The following is a 20,875-nucleotide window of genomic DNA, read 5'->3' as shown; positions in this document are numbered from 1 at the left end:
TACAGGCGAGATGGCAAGTCCCGGTCAAATGCCTTAATAAAAAAGACATCCCATTTCCCCGAAGAACCTTGTCTGCCTAAGTCCTTAGGCCAACACGGTTACAACCAGAACCTCCAAAAGGCCTGGTGATCTGTGTCAAAGGCCAACCTCCTTGGGGAACAAATGCTGTAAAAATCTGTTTACTGTTCTGTAACCCAAGTCACTAAAGTGGGCTCAAATAGTCCACGTGCAGAATTACTGTTATTGCTGTAAACTGTTGAATTTACTCACATCCAAAGTTCCTACCAACTTAGAGAATTTCAACATGACATGAAAGGAGAGTAAAACATCCATCTTAAATGCCTTTTGAATGCACAAGTCCTGTGCAAATCTTCTACCTGCTGGAGATGAAAACTCTCCAGGTTGAAGCCAACCATCCCATTACGTATAATGACCAAAACATTGGTGTCTGACCAAGACTACGGACAATTGCAGCGATCTAATGACATGCCTGCTACAGAACAGTAAACAGATTTTTACACCGTTTGTTCCCCAAAGGGGTCGTGGGGCATGTGATAGATGCAGGCAGAGCCAGCACAGGGAGACATTAATTGAAACAGCCAAATGAAGAATGAGGCAAGCAACAGCCATGGGCTGCCTACTGAGCTCCAGAGGTGATGTCCTATGGGATATGGGTGGGGCGATTGTGAAGGTGACACACACACACCTTCGGAGTAAATGGTGACTGAGAAAAATGCTGCCACGAATCCCTTTTCTTGGGCCAGTGACTTTGAACTCATCCAGCAGAGCTGCTGCAAGAAGCAGAACTTCCCTCCCAGGAGAACATCATCTAATTATATGTATTTTCACCCAAATCCAAAGGCTGAAACCAAAACGTTTTAAATGACTGACATCCGTGTTGCTGCAGAGTGTCAAGGGCGCCAGTCAGGGGAGCCCAGCCCATCACGGAGGAATGTGGGGGGGCAAGAGGCACTCAGGTACACTCCCTACCAGACTCCAGCAGCTCAAGCTGGCAGTTTCCTGACAAAGTTCAAAACAAAACCCAGCAAGATCAACACTTCCTCTTAGAAAACTGATTTCACAGCAGCCACAAAGAAACATTGTGAAGGAGAATTTCCAGTAGCCCTCACTTTCCTTCCTCTGATCTCTCCATAACCCTGTGCACCAGTATGAGATGAAGGAGCTTAAAGGCAAAGTCCTACATCTCCTAGCCCCAGCCTGCCCCTCTACCCATCCTTCAGCATCCCCCCCACCCATTTCACCAATTTATAGCAATAACCATAATTCTGAGTGTGGACCATGTGAGCGAAACCTGCCCTCAGACAAAGGGGCCAGAGCAATAACTTTGCACTAATTAGTCCCTTCTCAGTCCTGGTTCATGCCTATAGTGGGCATATACCCTCTCTCTGCAAGGATCAATTTAACCCAGGCTATGAAGCCGTTTTGGTCCAGAAAGCTGTCCCTTTCAGCTGGAAGAAAGGGCATCATTCTGGAGAAGCACTAAAGTCGCAAGCTGGACACGATCATCGGCAATAAACTAATTAACACAGCCATCGATCCTTCATATAGGAGCACAGGACCTGAAGGGACCCCTCAAGCCACTGAGCCTAATATCCTATTACAGGGAATCACACCATATAATGCTGCTCAAAAACCTCTCAAGCTCCATGCTAAGCTAGTCAGGATTTTGTCCACCACACTCCAAAAACACTACTCAAGATTGGCATTGCTGGTTATAGATTTCATCCCTATTTTATTCATGACTAACGCATCCCCATTGTTCCTATTTCATCATTGCCTTTTAGTTTAAATAGCTCTTCTCCCTTCCAGGTTTTTCCCCCCCGTAGCTATGCCTACGCTATATGCCTCTGCTATGGGTAGCTATGCCTGCGCTATAGGTATTTTCCATACTTCTGGGCTTTGCTGGTTGCCACATGGGTCCAGGAAAGATTCCCCCCTCCCTTTTGTTGTTATGTGCGTCAGGGTTTTTTTCTTGCCTTCGAGGCATTGGATGTTGGCTACAGCCAAGGCTAGGGATTTTGACTGAGGTATGGGACTGTCCATACCTATGCAGAGAGACAATCCTGCCCCCAAGTCCTTACAATAGAAACAAAAAGACAAGCAAAGGGTTGGAGAACAGAAGCCTAGATTTACTCTCTCTCAGCCTAACAAGTGTAGCATTCAGAGGTCATGGGTGCATAAGAAAATAAGGCTGGAAGGGGCCCCATAAGGTCATCTTGTCCAACCCCCTCCCTGAGGCCGAGTCATTCCCAATTGAACCACCCTAGCCAAGTGTCTGTCTGCTCCGCTTTTGAAGGTTCAAAGGAGGAGGATTTCACAACTTCTCTACACAGCGTGTTCCCATGTCCAACCACCCTCACAGTCAGAAAGTTTCTCCTAATCTCCAGCCTAAATTTCCCCATGCTGCAGCCTGCGTTCGTTATTCCTGGTCCTGTCTCACCCCACTTTAAACATAAAGGGATCTGTTTCAGAGCCAGAAAATGATCCCAGAACCCTCGAATCAAAGTGCTGCCCTTGAAATGAGCCCCCATACTGCCTACAGGGGCTCCTTTTTGTGCTCAACCTTCTTCTACAAACCTGTATCTGTCTCTGGTGGATGCTCCTTGTTTCTTGGCCTCTGTTGGTTCTGTCATGCCATAAACAGACACTTATTTTTCTTTGCATCATACTCGTACTGGCTGGGGTCTCTCCAGCCACATGTACATATACACTTACATACACACCCACCCACACCCATATATACACCCCCCACACCCCCCAAACATACACCCCCCCTCATATATACACCCCCAAACGTATACCCTCCCACCCCCCAAACATACACACACATATACATCCCCCCACCCACAAACATACATAACATATACACCCACCTACCCATATACACCCACCCACAAACATACAAGTACAAACACACACCCACACATACATATACATAAAAATCGTTTCCAGAAGCCCACGGCAGAGGGATGACGAGACTTGTGTCCCCGACTCTCTCAGTCGGAATGAGAGCTGGAGTCAAACACACAGATGTTCTTTTTTATTTTTCCTTCTTCTTTTGCAATTAAAAAATCCTGTCAAATCTTTGCAATGGGTAATTAGAAGGGAGAAAAAAAGTCATAAGAGAAGCCTGCTAGGATGCACTAAAACAGAGAGGGACAACAGCAGTGTAACCAGAACTGCTCTCCATCTAGGATCTTTCATGTTGACAGTATAGGCTACCCTTTGTAATGCTGTGGCTCTGGACAGGTTCACAGAAGCAGGGATTCAACCTTGTATCTCCTACCAAGAGACTCTGCCGCCTGAAGCAAGAGAGGCTGCAGCAGCAGGAGTGAGCCAGATGCCTGGGCACCAGCAGAAAGGAAGAGTTCCATATTGAGTGCACGCAGGCTGTGAGAGCAGACTCATCCTACGACATTTGAGTGAGCCTGTTCCCAAATCACAACTACCGGTCTCCCCAGCGCAGAACCCAGAACCCCAAAAGCACACCAAAAATGTGCCAGGAACACCCATCACCTGGCATCTGCAACAAAAGCAACCTGCTGGACTTCCAGAGCAGCTTTGTGGATTCAAGCCCCGCCGCGCCGGTCCACAAGGAGCGGAGGAGACTGCCCACAGCTTCCTATTTCCCTTAGACCAACACGGTTACAACCAGAACCGTTTCATGAGCTGGCCTTCCTGACGCCAGCTAGAGCTCTCTGATGCCAGGTGTCTCTCTCCACTCAGTGCCAAGGCATCAAGGCATTTGCCCAACCTGTGCCAAGGCATCGGCTACTGGTCTCATTCTTTGTTTCTGGCATCAGGAGAAGGAAAAACTTCTCACGACGGGCAAGCCCCAGTGGAGGCCTCCGGTTGGATAAGAAACGAGTTTGCCTTCTTTCATCCATATCTTGCACAGTGCTACATCCGTGTCCCATTTCAAGACACGATCCTGAGAACAAAGCTGAGAAGGACTGAGATGAGACCTGTATTTAGTAGGCTGCAGGGGATTATCCTCAAAGCCCATAAGGCATCCAGGAGGGCCTAACAAAGAGGGAGCCCAGCTGCTGTTTGTCAGCCATGGTGATGGTGGGACCCCCCACCCTGAGTTAGGGCAGCCCAACTGCAGACGCTAGCTAGAAATAATTCAGGGAGGCAGTGTAGCTTAGTGGCCTGAACATGAGACCAAGACTCAGAAGAGCTGGGGGGTTGGTTTTTTGGGGGGATTTTTTTAGAATCAGAGAAGTTGGTTGATTCTAAAGCTGATCGCAAGCTGATGTTGGCGACCGGCATGGACAGCTAGAGACCCTCTGGGTAAAAATTCGTGGGGAATTCGGCACAGGGGACACAATGGTGGGAGTCTACTACAGACCTCCCACTCAAAGTCCCGAGCTTGACCAGGAGTTCGCCTGGGAACTGACTGAGGCCGCTTGCTCCAGGACCTTGGTTGTCATGGGTGACTTCAATTACCCGGATATCTCCTGGGAAGATCACTCAGCTAAATCTGAGCGGGCGCAAAGCTTTCTCTCGTGTGTGGATGACCTCTACCTGACCCAAGAGGTCTATGAGCCAACAAGAGGCAAAGCGCTGCTTGACCTGGTACTGGCTACGGGGGACGACCTAATCGGCGACCTAGCGATTGATGGGAAGTTCGGTGACGGCGACCACGAGCTGATCACCTTCACCATCCGCCGTAAAGCTGGCAAGTCAGTCAGCAACACAGAAGTCCTTGACTTCAGAAAAGTCGACTTTGACAAGCTCAAGAGGCTAGTCGGCCAGGACCTTAGGGACCGTGACCCCAGGGAGATGGGAGTTCAAGAAGAGTGGTTGCTTCTCAAGGAAGCGATCCTCAGTGCACAAGCTAAATCTATTCCAACACGGAGGAAAGGCAGCAAGAAGGCACAGCAGCCCCCCTGGCTCTCCAGAGACCTAGAGGACCTCCTGTGGCTAAAAAGGAAAGCCTACAAAGGATGGAGGACGGGATTCACCTCCAAGGAGGATTACTCCGCGCTGGTCCAGTCCTGCAGGGAGCAAACCAGGAAAGCCAAGGCTGCAACTGAACTCCAACTAGCTTCAGGCATCAAGGACAACAAAAAGTCCTTTTTCAGATATGTGGGGAGCCAGAGGAAAAGCAAGGGCAATGTTGGACCCCTGCTAAACCAGATGGGGCAACTGACAACTGACGCCCAGGAAAAAGCCAACCTATTAAATAGGTACTTTGCGTCAGTCTTTCATCAGTCACATGGGATGCCCATGCCTGCTATGGGACAGGGAAATCTGGGTGAGGGGGATCCCCTACCCTCCATCAATGCCGACCTCGTGAAGGAACACCTTGAGAAGCTGGATACCTTCAAGTCAGCTGGCCCTGACAACCTGCACCCCAGGGTACTCAAGGAGCTGGCGAGCGTCATAGCCCAGCCCCTGGCACGGGTCTTTGAAAACTCCTGGCGCTCTGGTGTAGTGCCCGAAGACTGGAAGAAGGCCAACGTGGTGCCGATCTTCAAAAAAGGGAGGAGAGTGGATCCGGCTAACTACAGGCCCATTAGCCTGACTTCTATCCTGGGGAAGATCTTAGAAAAGTTTATTAAGGAAGCCATCCTTGAGGGACTGGCCCAGGCTAACATTCTAAGGGATAGCCAGCATGGGTTTGTTGCGGGTAGGTCTTGTTTGACCAATCTCATTTCCTTCTATGACCAGGTGACCCATCACCTGGACGAGGGAGAAGAGATTGATGTCATATATCTTGACTTCAAAAAAGCTTTTGATCTGGTATCCCATGATCACCTCTTGGCCAAACTGCCCAGTTGTGGCCTTGGCTCCACCACGATCCGCTGGCTGGAAACTGGCTCCGTGGTCGGACCCAGAGGGTTGTGATTGACGGCAGTCACTCATCGTGGTGCCCTGTGACCAGTGGGGTCCCTCAAGGCTCTGTCCTGGGACCCATACTGTTCAACATCTTCATTAATGATGTGGACATTGGAGTCAGGAGTGGACTGGCCAAGTTCGCTGATGACACCAAACTTTGGGGCAAAGCATCCACGCCAGAAAATAGGCGGGTGATCCAGGCTGACCTGGACAAGCTCAGCAAATGGGCAGACGAGACCCTGATGGTGTTTAACACCGAAAAATGCAAGGTTCTCCACCTTGGGAGGAAAAACCTGCAGCATCCTTATAGGCTTGGCAGTGCTACGTTGGTTACCGCTACAGAAGAAAATGACTTGGGGTTCATCATTGACCACAAGATGAACATGAGCCTGCAATGCGATGCTGCGGCTAGTAAAGCGACCAAAATGCTGGCGTGCATCCATAGATGCTTCTCGAGCAAATCCCGGGACGTCATTCTTCCCTTGTACTCGGCCTTGGTGAGGCCGCAGCTGGAGTACTGCGTCCAGTTTTGGGCTCCACAATTCAAAAAGGATGTGGAGAAGCTTGAGAGAGTCCGGAGGAGAGCCACGCGCATGATCAGAGGTCAGGAAAACAGATCTTACAATGACAGGCTGAGAGCCATGGGACTCTTTAGCCTGGAAAAGCGCAGGCTCAGGGGTGATCTGATGGCCACCTATAAGTTTATCAGGGGTGACCACCAGGATCTGGGGGAGCGCCCCAAGGGATGACGAGGTCGAACGGTCACAAACTCCTGCAAGACCATTTCAGGCTGGACATAAGGAAGAATTTCTTTACTGTCCGAGCCCCCAAGGTCTGGAACAGTCTGCCGGCGGAGGTGGTTCAAGCACCTACATTGAACACCTTCAAGAGTAAATTGGATGCTTATCTTGCTGGGATCCTATGACCCCAGCTGACTTCCTGTCCTTTGGGCAGGGGGCTGGACTCGATGATCTCCCGAGGTCCCTTCCAGCCCTAATGTCTATGAAATCTATGAAGTAGGGTTGACATCTAGTCTAACCCCATGCCTGAGGCACAATTGCCCCATCCAAACTATCCATAATCTAAGCTCTACATAAGACTACCATCAAACCTGACACAACAGGCTCTTTCTGGCTCTGTCAGCGGCCTGGACAAGTCACTTAATATCTGTTCCTCAGTTTCCCCATGTGTAAAATGGGTATAACAGTACAGACCTGCTCTGTGAAGCATTTTTGAGATTTACTGATGGGAAGTTCTACGCAAGAGCGAGGCACTGTTTTCTCTCGTGGGTGGAGAAGATACATGCATTGCTGTGCCTCAAGCCATTTCCTTTCAAAAATCACAGGTGACATGACCTGACGCAGGGGATGGGCACCCAGACATTGTGCATCCTGCCAGGTAAGGACAAGTAAGAAGAGTTATCCCCATCACATCTTGTATGGTGCAGCCTTTCACATGTGTGCAAAGCAAAAGCAAACTTCCCCCTGGAGTGAGAATTGGGAATGGGCTTTGTCCGTGTGCACCAGTGAAGTGACTGGGCAGGCAGGGGAGAGACAAACCCAGGAGCAGCAAGTCCCTGTATGATTTGCATAGAAAAGATGACGCTTGGCAACACTGCAAGTGAACGGCTGTCTCGTTACCCTAGAATGCAATGCAGACACAGACCTATTCACTTATCTCGCATTCATCGGACCTGGTTCTTTAGAGTAAAGCTGGCTTTAAACCCAGCAGTGCCAAGTCCAGAAAGCTTCTTTTGGCACCAATCTGCACTTGGAGGGTCCCATAAGCAAGAGAGCGCCCTAGCGGGACCTAGCAGACCTCCTGTGGCTAAAAAGGAAAGCCTACAAAGGATGGAGGACGGGATTCACCTCCAAGGAGGATTACTCCGCGCTGGTCCAGTCCTGCAGGGAGCAAACCAGGAAAGCCAAGGCTGCAACTGAACTCCAGCTAGCTTCAGGCATCAAGGACAACAAAATGTCCTTTTTCAGATATGTGGGGAGCCAGAGGAAAAGCAAGGGCAATGTTGGACCCCTGCTAAACCAGATGGGGCAACTGACAACTGACGCCCAGGAAAAAGCCAACCTATTAAATAGGTACTTTGCGTCAGTCTTTCATCAGTCACATGGGATGCCCATGCCTGCTATGGGACAGGGAAATCTGGGTGAGGGGGATCCCCTACCCTCCATCAATGCCGACCTCATGAAGGAACACCTTGAGAAGCTGGATACCTTCAAGTCAGCTGGCCCTGACAACCTGCACCCCAGGGTACTCAAGGAGCTGGCGAGCGTCATAGCCCAGCCCCTGGCACGGGTCTTTGAAAACTCCTGGCGCTCTGGTGTAGTGCCTGAAGACTGGAAGAAGGCCAATGTGGTGCCGATCTTCAAAAAAGGGAGGAGAGTGGATCTGGCTACCTACAGGCCCATCAGCCTGACTTCTATCCTGGAGAAGATCCTAGAAAAGTTTATTAAGGAAGCCATCCTTGAGGGACTGGCCCAGGCTAACATTCTAAGGGATAGCCAGCACGGGTTTGTTGTGGGTAGGTCTTGTTTGACCAATCTCATTTCCTTCTATGACCAAGTGACCTATCACCTGGACGAGGGAGAAGAGATTGATGTCATATATCTTGACTTCAAAAAAGCTTTTGATCTGGTATCCCATGATCACCTCTTGGCCAAACTGCCCAGTTGTGGCCTTGGCTCCACCACGATCCGCTGGCTGGAAACTGGCTCCGTGGTCGGACCCAGAGGGTTGTGATTGACGGCAGTCACTCATCGTGGTGCCCTGTGACCAGTGGGGTCCCTCAAGGCTCTGTCCTGGGACCCATCCTGTTCAACATCTTCATTAATGATGTGGACATTGGAGTCAGGAGTGGACTGGCCAAGTTCGCCGATGACACCAAACTTTGGGGCAAAGCATCCACGCCAGAAGATAGGCGGGTGATCCAGGCTGACCTGGACAAGCTCAGCAAATGGGCAGACGAGACCCTGATGGTGTTTAACACCGAAAAATGCAAGGTTCTCCACCTTGGGAGGAAAAACCTGCAGCACCCTTATAGGCTCGGCAGTGCTACATTGGTTAGCACTAAAGAAGAAAGAGACTTGGTGGTTATCATTGACCACAAGATGAACACGAGCCTGCAATGCGGTGCTGCGGCTAGTAAAGCGACCAAAACGCTGGCTTGCATCCATAGATGCTTCTCGAGCAAATCCCGGGACGTCATTCTTCCCTTGTACTCGGCCTTGGTGAGGCCGCAGCTGGAGTACTGCGTCCAGTTTTGGGCTCCACAATTCAAAAAGGATGTGGAGAAGCTTGAGAGAGTCCGGAGGAGAGCCACACGCATGATCAGGGGTCAGGAAAACAGATCTTACGATGACAGGCTGAGAGCCATGGGACTCTTTAGCCTGGAAAAGCGCAGGCTCAGGGGTGATCTGATGGCCACCTATAAATTTATGAAGGGTGACCACCAGGATCTGGGGGAATGTTTGTTCACCAGAGCGCCCCAAGGGATGACGAGGTCGAACGGTCACAAACTCCTGCAAGAACGTTTCAGGCTGGACATGAGGAAGAATTTCTTTACTGTCTGAGCCCCCAAGGTCTGGAACAGCCTGCCAGCGGAGGTGGTTCAAGCGCCTACACTGAACACCTTCAAGAGTAAATTGGATGCTTATCTTGCTGGGATCCTATGACCCCAGCTGACTTCCTGTCCCTTCCAGCCCTAATGTCTATGAAATGTATGAAAATATCTCTTAAAGCCATTTGATCCTCCTGGCCTAAGCTACAGCAAACAGCACTCAGTTGCAGGTCATGACTGGGTCATGATTGGGTCCAACACAACTGGTCCTGGGGAGGATATTAATAGATATGGTCAGATGAATGACCTTTATGTTCAGTGCAGCCCTGCTGGAAGGGGATTCCACTTTACATCCAGAGCAAACAGCACCACTATTTACAAACCCCGGCACGTCCTGGACATGTCCATAGATCTTATCAACCATTTCTAATTTCCTGCAAAGCCAATCCCCTGCTACATCCATTTGCTTGCAGAATCTGAAACATCATCTCTTTTTTGAGTTAACGCTGACCCCAGCCCTTCTTTCCTTCCAATCACCATTTCCAATTCTTTTCCTTTCTGCACATGTCTTCCCAGGAAGTTCATATATTCCTGTGCATTGCCTGCAGCTTCATTCCCTCAGAGCGCTGCCATCCACAGGTTACTTTTTTTTTTTTTCTCCCCTAAAGCCACATTTCCTCAAGTGGATTTAGTGCTTCTGGAAGGCATTGCATCAGTAAGGCCTTGGGCTAGCTTTTAAGCTTTTGCTACTGATGCATACCCAAAAGTGGCCAATGCTTCAATTGTCTCTCTCATCTAGAAGACAGCCCCTCCAGAATCATAATATGCCCTCAACCAGGGGTCATGTTTGATTCAAAAGGAATAGCACCACTTGAGTTGTCAGCATCACTTCCTTCAGCACCTACATGTTCCCTGGAGATTTCTTATCCCCAGAATGGACCCACCTTTACACTGAATGGCTTGGGATAATGACGACAAAAATGGTACCCAGAATGATAATACAGGGCTGCCAAATGTATGGCAGGGAGGAGCAAAGTTATGGCAGCATTAATTGCTGCAACTCTGGAAGCCATAACAGTCGACACTTCCACCGCTTCCTGCCCCTCTCCCCACTCCAATCCTGATGACAAATTTTCAGACCTATGGGGAGCCCCAACCCCCAGCTGCACGCTGGATCAGGACAGTGCATGGGATTGGTCTGCAGCCCGTCTTGGCACACCAGGTTCAACCCTGTATGCAGCACCAGAGCCAGTGAGAGCCGCGCACAGCCCTGGAGTCAGGGCACAGGGTTGGACCAGAAAACCCCGCCCCCTGCCAGCATGTTGGATGGCGCCCTACTGCTCCATGCAGCCCCAGCACCACTGTGCTGGATTGGGCCCCACTGCACCACACAACTTGGATTAGGACCTGCCATACAGTATGCTGGATCAGGCCCCCAGCCCGTGTGTGCGGACCCAGCCATGATGAGCTCAGACCTCTGGTACTTACCTGTGCTCTGTTTTTTCCTTCTCTAGGCCTTCGAAGAATAGGGTGCATGCTATATTCAGGTGTGTGTTATGTGAGAAAATACAGTACATTGGCCAGGAGTTGGACAGAAAATGCAGTATGTGGCTTTAATTTGACACACTTTCCCTGCTGCACTGGGTGTCACAAAGAGGTAGGAAAAAACATCTGACTCTCCCCAGGACTAAGGACAGAAATTACACATAAACCAGTAAAAGTGATCAGGAACCAGTTCAAAATCTGTAACACAACAGAAGTTCAGTGCACATAAACTGCTTCCATAATGGCCAGAACCAGTTTAAGTTAAACCTGGATGGATGTAGTATCAGACTTAACTGATTTAGGTTAAATTGATTTATTGAACTTCTGTCTTGTATCCCTTCCAGATTCAAGTTAACTCATAGTCCCTAAGCATCCCAGGATGCTTGCACCTCCCCCAAAAACTTCCCCCTTGCAGGTGGGCAGGCTAGCTCTGGCCCAAGCTGTCTGCTCTAGAAAAGCAAGGAGGCGTGCTCTAGTGCCCCCCGGCTTCTGGCCTGGGCCAGTGCAGGCATGTGGCTGCATTTGCAGAATCAAAAGTGAATATCTGGTCAGTTGTTTATTGACTCAATCTACGCAACTTAGACTAACCTGAGAAGGTTGAATTGATTCAACCTTGGGCTTTCTGACTGCCTGTACTTCTCCCATCATTGTAGATCTCCAAGAGCTATCATTTCTGGCTACTATGCCAGCCCCATAATCTGCAAACTAGGGAAGCTTTGGATTTCCATAATGGGAAGGGTCCCTACTTGGTAGAACCCCCTCACAGACACCTTTCCAGGAACCACTGATATTTTGGAGCTTTTCAGAAACCCCAGCTCCACCGAACAAATACTGGCCCCAGCCGAAGGCTGAGCATTGGGTATGCAGGGTGAGGGCCCTAGACCTAATTCAATCCTTCATTACCAGCAATTTCCACTCCTGGGTGAGTACAGTTTTGTTGAGAAGACACTGGGCTGGATTTGGTCCATTCAGTGGTGAGATAATATATAGAAGCTCTCGCTAACATATATTCCTCCCAGCTAAGTGTGCAGAGATACTTGCAGTCAAAATTGCAGAATTCTGCCCCCCTATTTTAAATGGCTGTTGTCAGATGCTCATGCCTTTTTCTGTCTTATTTTATGGGATTGCAATTTTTCCTGGGCCTGTGAATGGATTTGTTTTGTTTTGTTTTTGATCTGCACCAAAATATTTCATGTATTTTCAAGTAATGAGAATGGATGTACATCTATTTTTGGCCACTCTTTGGTGAACGAGCCTGGTGGGAAAATATACATGCATTTTTTTCAGTCAAAAATATTATAAATATGACATATTTCTATATATGAGCACAGAATTAAAACAAATATTATAATGCACATCCTTGATGGGACAAGGTTATGGATGTTTGGGCTATCTTCACTTTTGATATTTCCTGACTTGACTATTTTGTAACATTCATTTTGTTGTAACAGATGAATGCAATTCCTAGGATGGCTAAATTATGCTGACCTTTTTGAGGGCCATGATAACAGTTTTATAGCAGCAGTAAGTCTGTAGGATTATTGGTTGTGATGATACAGACCCACCAGACCGAAAAAGGTGCGTGTTAAACACAGAATAAAGGCGAGTACTGTGAAAAAGCATATCTGAGAGAGGATATCCTCCAGATTTTGGTTTTACAGTAAGACGCAATGTTCTTGGTAATTTTACCTCCATAATATCAATGGGTGTTAATAGATTTATTCCTTCTAGGTAAAATTCTAAATGTGCAAAGATTAATACATTTATGGGCTGATTTTCTACTCAATTACACATGTAACTATCAGGAGTAATAACTCCCTTGAAGCTAATGGAATTATATCATTGTTACCGTTATAAAATGATAAGCAGCAAGAAAAGCATCCCACTAGCAACCCAAACTTTGCAAAGCAGCAGGCAAAACATAAGCCAATATTAATAGGTGTATTTTTATTGGCTTCTGGGACTATGCCGATTCCCACCAACTGAATAACTGACATTATATATTCAGTCCAGAGAAGAGGGGAATGTACAAGGTCTAATTCTGACCCTGCACAAAAAGTCAGTCTCAAAGTGGTATAGCTCCATAAAGTCTTAACTTGTAATATAATAACAACTTTGTGAGACTTCCTTTTCCCATGTGGCTATTAAAGAAGTTCCCAGGAGTTTGCCATCAAAGCAGAATTACAGTCTCCGTGTCTGCCTTTCATTATTTTATGGAATGTGCTGGGAGAAAAAATTCTGATTTGATTCAGGCCATTGAGTGCAAATGAAAACAATGCAAACAAATCTCTCTCTCAGAAACACATATGGTGAAAATGGACAGGTCATTCACACTCTGGAGCATGTATTATGACTAACGACATGATTTAGTGAGGTTTGCAGTAAAGGTGTGGGTTAACTATGTGTTTTTTCTCGCACAATGTGCATGCGGGTTACCATACTCACATGGGCCAGAATACCCCGGGGTCCAGGAAATAGAGCGAGCAGATACGGTACAACCTAAAACTAATATGACACCAGAGTGGCACTAATGTGCATGTGTATTCTAGCTTTAACCAGCCCAACACACCCAGACACACAAAGCCACGTACCCAAACATGAACATGCACACATTCGTGCACACGTAGTTTCCTGTACCTCATTGACATCTCCAAAATACAAACCTCCAGCCTAAAAGTTACAGAACAGGACTCTAATCTCTCCTGCCCTCCCGTTTTACCATGTAATGACAGTGATTTCAGGGAAGCGACTCCCAGTACAGAATCATACGAAAACAGGGCTGGAAGGGACCTTGGGAGGTCATCTAGTCCCATCCCCTGCTCAAGGCAGGACTGTCCGGCTCTAAACCATCCCAGCCGCATTAGTCTGAAGTCAGGTAAGGCAAGGTGGCATCTCGGAGACTACACTGCAACTACATCAACTCTGATCCCATCTACCAGGCTGGGCACCTTAAGGATCTGGAGCAAGGATTCCTACAATTATAACAGTCCCCAAATGGTAGCTTCTCCAATAAACAAAACCAGACTCAGACCTCACTCCAACCTGCCACCACAGCAACCCTAGGACAGGGCCACAAGGTCTTCTCTAGTTGTCACCTACAGCTCCCAGTTTGACACCTCAGATGAGGGATGCTTTGTCTTCGGTCCAAGGGCCAAATGTGGCCTGCAGAGTCATGGCACCCAGCCCCCAGATCAGGAAATTTGTCAGTGGGGGAGCAGTGGCAGCTAATACGGCACACACATGTGCACACACACACACACACACACACACATGCATATGCACATACTTATGTACTGCCAGCCTCCCTGCTGTCAGATCCCCAAACCCCACACTGCCGGTCAGAGCTGCACAGCCAGATCAGGGCCATGTTCCCTTTCCCCTGGGGCCAGGCTATACCCCCTTCCCTCTGTAGGGCTGGACCATGCCTCCTTCCTCCCCACGAGACCACGTTTGAGTTGGGCCAAGCCCCCTTCACCCATATGGCTGGATCAGGGGCAACCTCCACACAACTAGATGTGGCCCCACCACACCTGCCCCAAATACCAGATCAAGACCAGCAGCCAAATCCGGTCTATGGACAGACCAGGTGCACTGCCCCTCTGGCCTGGCTTAGATGCATCATTAATGGAAAGGAGGACTGCCTCAAGGTAGCCACAGAGGACAAACCTGTCCTGGCTTACAGCCAGGTTCCCAATCTCAAACGAGGCCTTTTAACAGGCTCAGATGCCAGCTGTGCCCCCTCATCAGTATGGATCACATCATCATGTTGGCCATGGGTGATCCTGCCAGCAGTGCAAGACCGGACAACATAGCTCTGAGGATCAATAGCTCTGAGGGACACACAAGCTTCTCCATCACCACAAGGTCTCGGTCCTTATCTCTACCAATGTCATATATGCCAATACCTGCTTACATTGCCCCTTGCTTAACTCCCTCTTTTACAAAAACTTTTGCACTAACAGAAATGAATTAGACCCAGGAGGAATGAATGTCAGCAGCACTGCATGCAGTCTCATGGTGTTACTGTCCAGGTTTTCACATCACAAACGGGACTGCTATTTGTTCAGTAGGCATCCAGACTGGTCATTCATGTCAGCACAAGGTGGCAACTATTAAAATGTAATTGTTCTTGCTGTTCAGACATCTTTTCCATCATTAGGATTTATTTACAAGTCTAAGCAGTTTGAACGTAATGGGCAACAAAGGAAACAGTCAGCTGACGTATCTAATCAAGCTACGGTTTCAGGAATGGAAACCCTAATGCCTTTTTAACAATATCCTAGAGGTTTTTAGATAGCATAAATCACACAATACTGACCAGTTACAATGCTGTATAGTTAAGGGACTGAAAGGGTAAGGTGGGGATTTCTAGTAATGTTCTTGGAGCAGATGATGGACAAACCCTGCACCAAAGCACCTTCTGAATACTAAAAAACCTGACTGCCCCAAGTGGTCCGTATTACTCTCCTTATGCAAAATGGGAACCTGACACACCGAGATGATTCATCCCAGGACGCAGAAGGAATCTGTGGCAGTCAGGCAGAAAACCGTGTGAACTGTCTGCAGGTTGCAGACAAAAGAGGGTGATGACAACAAGACAGCTAGGATGCAAACAGATGTCCAGACCACATACCATACTCCCTGAAACCAAGACAGCTGCTTGCAGTTCAGCTGGAACCCAACTTGACCCTTACGGTCCTCTCTACCCGCAGCTCCCATGGGTCAGATTCTGCTTCTTCTGAAATCACCTGGGACCTCATTTTCAGAAGGACATGGCACTCCCAGCACCGCTTAAACATGGAGTTGCAAGCACCGTGTACTTCTCCAAGTGCACAGAGATGACAGATGTAGTTAAGATCATTCACCTGCTAGTGAAAGAGGCCCCTCCACTAAACCTACGTATGGGCATGTTTGGATAACTACAGAATGGACACAGCAGAGATCTTGTTTACCCCTTTCATCCCTGTTTTTTTCATATGTGCCTTAAGATTTCCTGTGCAATCGTTTCATACTTCCTAAAGGGGGGTGGGAAATGTCATGTTGGTGTTTACAAAGAGGTTTTCTTTGCAGGAAAAAATCTCTTTGTAGCTCATCAGACAGAACTTGAATAAGGCTCCCGCCTGCATCTACCACACACCCTTTATTTTTCAGACAAACACACTGGATCCCCCTTCCAAATTCCTTCATGTCAGCACAAGCTCAGAGCAATTTTCCTCGAAGCAGTGGAATTACAGCAGCTTGAAACTGGCTCGTGGGCAGAATCAAACCCACTGGGTTTGTAAACTGGGCTTGAGCCCGGCGCTCTTCACACAAGAAGTTGAAGGCTGTTGTATGCAGATAAGTAACGCCTTCATTCTTGAACGGGAGCCACAGCTCACACTCAGCAGTGGACGTGACAAGCTTATCTACATTTCTTCATCCGAGATGCAGGAAGGACCGTGGTCTTTTTGAGCTGTTCAGTACCTGACCTCCTTCCTCAGGAAGTGCAGTTAATTGCAATTGTAACAGCCTTTTTTTCCCCCTCCCTATGAGATAATCTGCCCGGTAAATGAAGCCAGAGCAATAGTTCTTTCCATGTATCATTGGAACTGGTCAGCTGATTTTAACTAGCACAGTTTCAATGAAGTCAATATGGCTTTCTTGACTGATACCAAGGAACGTCCTGTAGTGCCTCGTTGTGGAACGAAACAGGAGGACATTGTAGATGGTGCCTTACAGTGCAACTGCTCTCCAACACTACCCACCAGGCGCAGGGTGGCATGTGTGCCCTAAGAGACACAGAACCAGCAGGAGGCATGGGTAGAAGAACTTTTTCACAGGTGAAGTTGAAAGTTTGCATGTGCCTCCCACAGCTTTTAACTGGTCATGAAGCTCGGTCAAAATACACCTCTGATGGGCTGGATTTGGACCTGTAGCCTTGTCTTGAAAGTCTCCAGGCCCCACCACAACGGCCCTTTTCTATGCATATACTTATTGCCCTCATTGTTCCTTTTTCCTCCACTTCGGAGAGGAGGAAACTAAGGTGAGCTTCAGGAGACCCCGATATAAAACCCTTGCACAACGGCCCTTTTCTATGCATATACTTATTGCCCTCATAGTTTCCTCCTCTCCGAAGTGGAGGAAAAAGGAACAAAGCTGAGCTTCAGGAGACCCCGATGCAAAACGCTTGCACAAACAAGCATCCAAAAGCACTTTGGCCAAGTCATTTAGCCTACTCCATGCCCCCAGTCCAGTCTGTAAAATGCAAAAACAAAACAAGAAAAGATAACCTTCCTGTTTTAAATCCATTTAGCCTATAGGGTGCCATTCTACCCTGCCTTCTGCCAGACTAATGACCTCTCTCCGCTCAATAATGACTGAGGCATGCGGATGCTACAGAAACACAGACCGTATATCCAGAGAACAGTCCATGGAGTCATACGCTGGCATGAATTGGTAGAAACAACAAATGTGATCTTAAAGCTAATACTATTATCATCTTGATTCATGGAGTTTGTACTCCAGGCAAAAGAAAAAGTTGAGGCAAAGTCACCTGGAGCATAGCTGCATGGTTGTTGTACCCCTAACGTGACTTCCAGAAAGGTACAATTGACATATAGCGTGTAAAAACAATTGTATAAAGAAACACACACGCATTGCAAACGCACACAACCATCCAGCCCGGGTGCTAGCCAGGGCTCTCTGTCCATGTTCCCATCTGACTACAGATGCTAGTGGTACCCAGCACCATAATACACTATCATTTAGCCATCTCCAGGCCAGGTCATGAGAGAAGGAGCAGCCTGCATTTCCTATGAGAGGGAGCACCTAGCAAGCCCCAGCTTCATGCTTATTTGAGTATTTTCGTGTTGTATTCACAGCCACTGGAGGCAGATGGCTACCGTTTGAAAACCAGAGCTCGAGTGCCTGGTGGACTGCAGTACCATTCTGGTTAAGAGGATAATCAGATTCATTCTTCCCCTCCTTACTACTTTAATCTGCATTTAATATTACCTAGGTCTAACCACAAGCTTATATTTGCACAATTCAATGCCTGCACATATAGGCATAGGCTGCCCATATTACAAAGTTATATTTTTAGGGAAACCGGGCATTTGATTAGCTTAGAAAGATGCACGTATAAACTACACAAATTCAGCTATATGTCTTTTATTAACACCATATCTATTGGAGGGGGCGGTCTCTTTACAACACAGCCAGTAGAAGACATGGATTTTAAGTATTAGGGGGTCTCTTTACAGCATAGTCAGCAAAAGTCAAGGGTTTTACGTATTATGTAGCAGCTCTGTAATGAAATGAAGTTAACTTCACTGCATATGTATAACCATTTGTACTGAGTGCTGGCATTTCTAATGACAGTGAATGCAGCGGTGCGGCCTCAGAAATATTGACTTCTTTAGCTACATTTTCATCACCCCATAATTAGCCCATGACAGAAAGAAAGAGGGTCAGGAGCTGGTGAAGTGGCCGCCATGCAGGTCAGGCTAACTCAGCTACTTCCAGTCTGGGCAAAGGAAAAATGCAGACCCCGATTCTGGATTTAGTGTGCAACTACCCTGAATGCATCAGAATCAGGCTTTCTCCCCCAACACATGGATTATGTCACACTCACAGATGTGGCTAACCTAGAGCGATCTTTTAATCTGACAGAGAGTGGAATTTGCAGAGCAATTTGAATTACCCGCATCTCACTCGCACTTGTAAGCAAGCTGTTCACGGCTCGGAGTCCATGGGCCCGACTCGCCTATCAGGTTGGCCAGGGGAAAGCTGAAGCAACTCATCAGAAACTGGTGGAGTGGCTCTGGCTTTAAACCAAGGAGAAGCAAAAATACGTCCATTGCTTCTCTCCGATGCATGAGGCACCGGCCACTGCAAGAGGCAGGATCGCAGGCTCTGCGAGGCAGTGGTTTGATGGCACAATAGCAGGTATAACTTCCCAATCTGTCTGTTTCTCCATGCATGGATTACGCAGCAAATTTACAACAGCAATTCACACACTTGGCTGGGATGGTTTTACGACACTGAACTTTTTGTTGAGACTGATCAAACCAGAATTGCTATTAAAATCTTTTCAGGGACATGCGAGTGAACAATCACAGTGAAGTTAAAAGGAAAGACAAACAGCATGGAGCAATGCCAGATCCCACAGTCAGATTATCGTTACTTCAGCTTTCGCTTTGAACCGTGCCAGCCATTTCAGTCAGTGAAAATTCAGGATTCTTTTAAACCAGCCTCATACACTTTACAGCTTAATGCACACACCTGGCACTGAACATTATAATGCAAAGCCATTTGCAGAAGCGGATCCCTGATTCCTCCAGTTTCCCCCGCTAGCAAAAGCAGAGATCCTGCAAAGTCTTGTGACTATAACACCAGAAAGCGAAGCAACGTATTATTGCATCAGAACCAGAAAGATTAAGTAGTGCAAAACATGGCACAATGAAACAAGGAAAGGAAAGAAGCTTGAAAAGGGTGCTAAATTGTGGTCTGCTACTGTCTCCGAGGAACAGGAAAGACTATTTTTACCCCCACCACCCAGGACCCTCAATCCTGCAAACACTCAGACATTTCATTTAGCAAAGCTGTTGACAGAATGAATGACTCAGTGACCAGCAAAGTTATTACTGAGCCTAATTCTCTCCAGGATTGGGCCCTAAAGGCTTTCTTTACTCCTGCCACACTTGTCAATGGGATTGACGCCCCCAGATTTCAGTGGAAAGAATATCTTAATCTGATCCCTTGTAAATTTTCCCCGAGCTCAGGTGTGAGACACAAGCAGTCTTCCCAGAAACAAATGCCTTCACTATGAAGCAGCAGAACTAAATTGCTCCGTGCTTTTCTTCGTCATTAAAGCCAGCTCCCCCAGCTAGACCCTCTCCACAGGCTTTGAAAACGAGGGCATTTGCCTGCTTCACGCTCACAGCTGCATCAGACCTGAAATGGCCCATTCGTGTCATTTCGTAGGTAGGGAAAAGTGGGGATCTGGAGAGGTCAGATAGGGAGAGACACACGGGAAACTTTGGGTGACTTTCCAGGCTAGGAGATCCCACTGAATGGCCCTGACTTTGTCCGGCAGAGATTAGATCGGATCCTGGCTTCTGGAGAGGGGCAACACAATGCTGAACTGAACTGATACAGAGCAAATGACACTGCCTCCTGTCTGGGCTACCAGTGGCAAAAGCCAGTCACTGTGGGCAACCCTGCCCAAAACAACAAGACACTGCTGAAATATCGTGGTCTTTTATTACTTGAAGGAAGAAAACGGATACAAATAATCAGGATGGGCAGGAGCTAACTCAGGCTAAGCCTCAATCTTCCACCTGCCTTGTTAAATAAAGTAACCGGCCTGAATTGATCCATTTTAAGAGAAGGAGCGACAGGAGAGTTGCCTGGTGAACTATTCACCACTCAAGCCTGAAATAAAACTTAGTTTTCCTACTTGCAAAGGGGGGGCGGTGAGCAAAAAAAAGAAAAGAAAATACAAAGAAATGACTTTGCTGGTAGATTCTGCATCGTGGTGTGTGGGAGGAGGAAGCGGGCAAACAAACAAGCAAGCTGACCATTAGAAAGCAACATTAGGGACAGAAAAGACTTCATGGATCGCTGTCTGCAACCTTCTATGCCAGTGCCCAGTCTCCTTCAGGGCCTGGTCTTGCATTCCCCACTTGAGGTCCAAATGCCTTCAGTGACGCAGCCTGCAGGCTTCCTCCGGGAGAGACTATCCCATCCCACAGCCAAGCACAGCTCGCCACCGGGAACTCCCCCGGCTCCATATTAAGCATCCTCTTCATTCCTGCCCATTAGACCCCGGTCTACGGGAGGCTTTTCCAGGCTGTTCCCCAATTTCAGGCAGCTTTGAGACGGAAAAGCAGCAAAGGCAGCCTCATGGGACAA

The 20,875-nt window shown here is 47.9% G+C and overlaps 1 protein-coding gene across 1 annotated transcript in view; it reads right to left on the bottom strand.

The window, feature by feature from the left end:
- Positions 1-20,875, bottom strand: part of LOC149865138 (vasoactive intestinal polypeptide receptor-like) — a 178,003-nt gene that overhangs the window by 156,511 nt on the left and 617 nt on the right. The gene's annotated exons all lie outside the window — the stretch shown is intronic.

This window comes from Crocodylus siamensis, chromosome 5, assembly GCF_052110815.1.
Source record: "Crocodylus siamensis isolate JL-2025a chromosome 5, ASM5211081v1, whole genome shotgun sequence".
NCBI classification, from domain to species: domain Eukaryota; kingdom Metazoa; phylum Chordata; order Crocodylia; family Crocodylidae; genus Crocodylus; species Crocodylus siamensis.
Note: the sequence above shows the minus strand (reverse complement) of the source record. Positions and strands in the feature narration are given on the sequence as shown.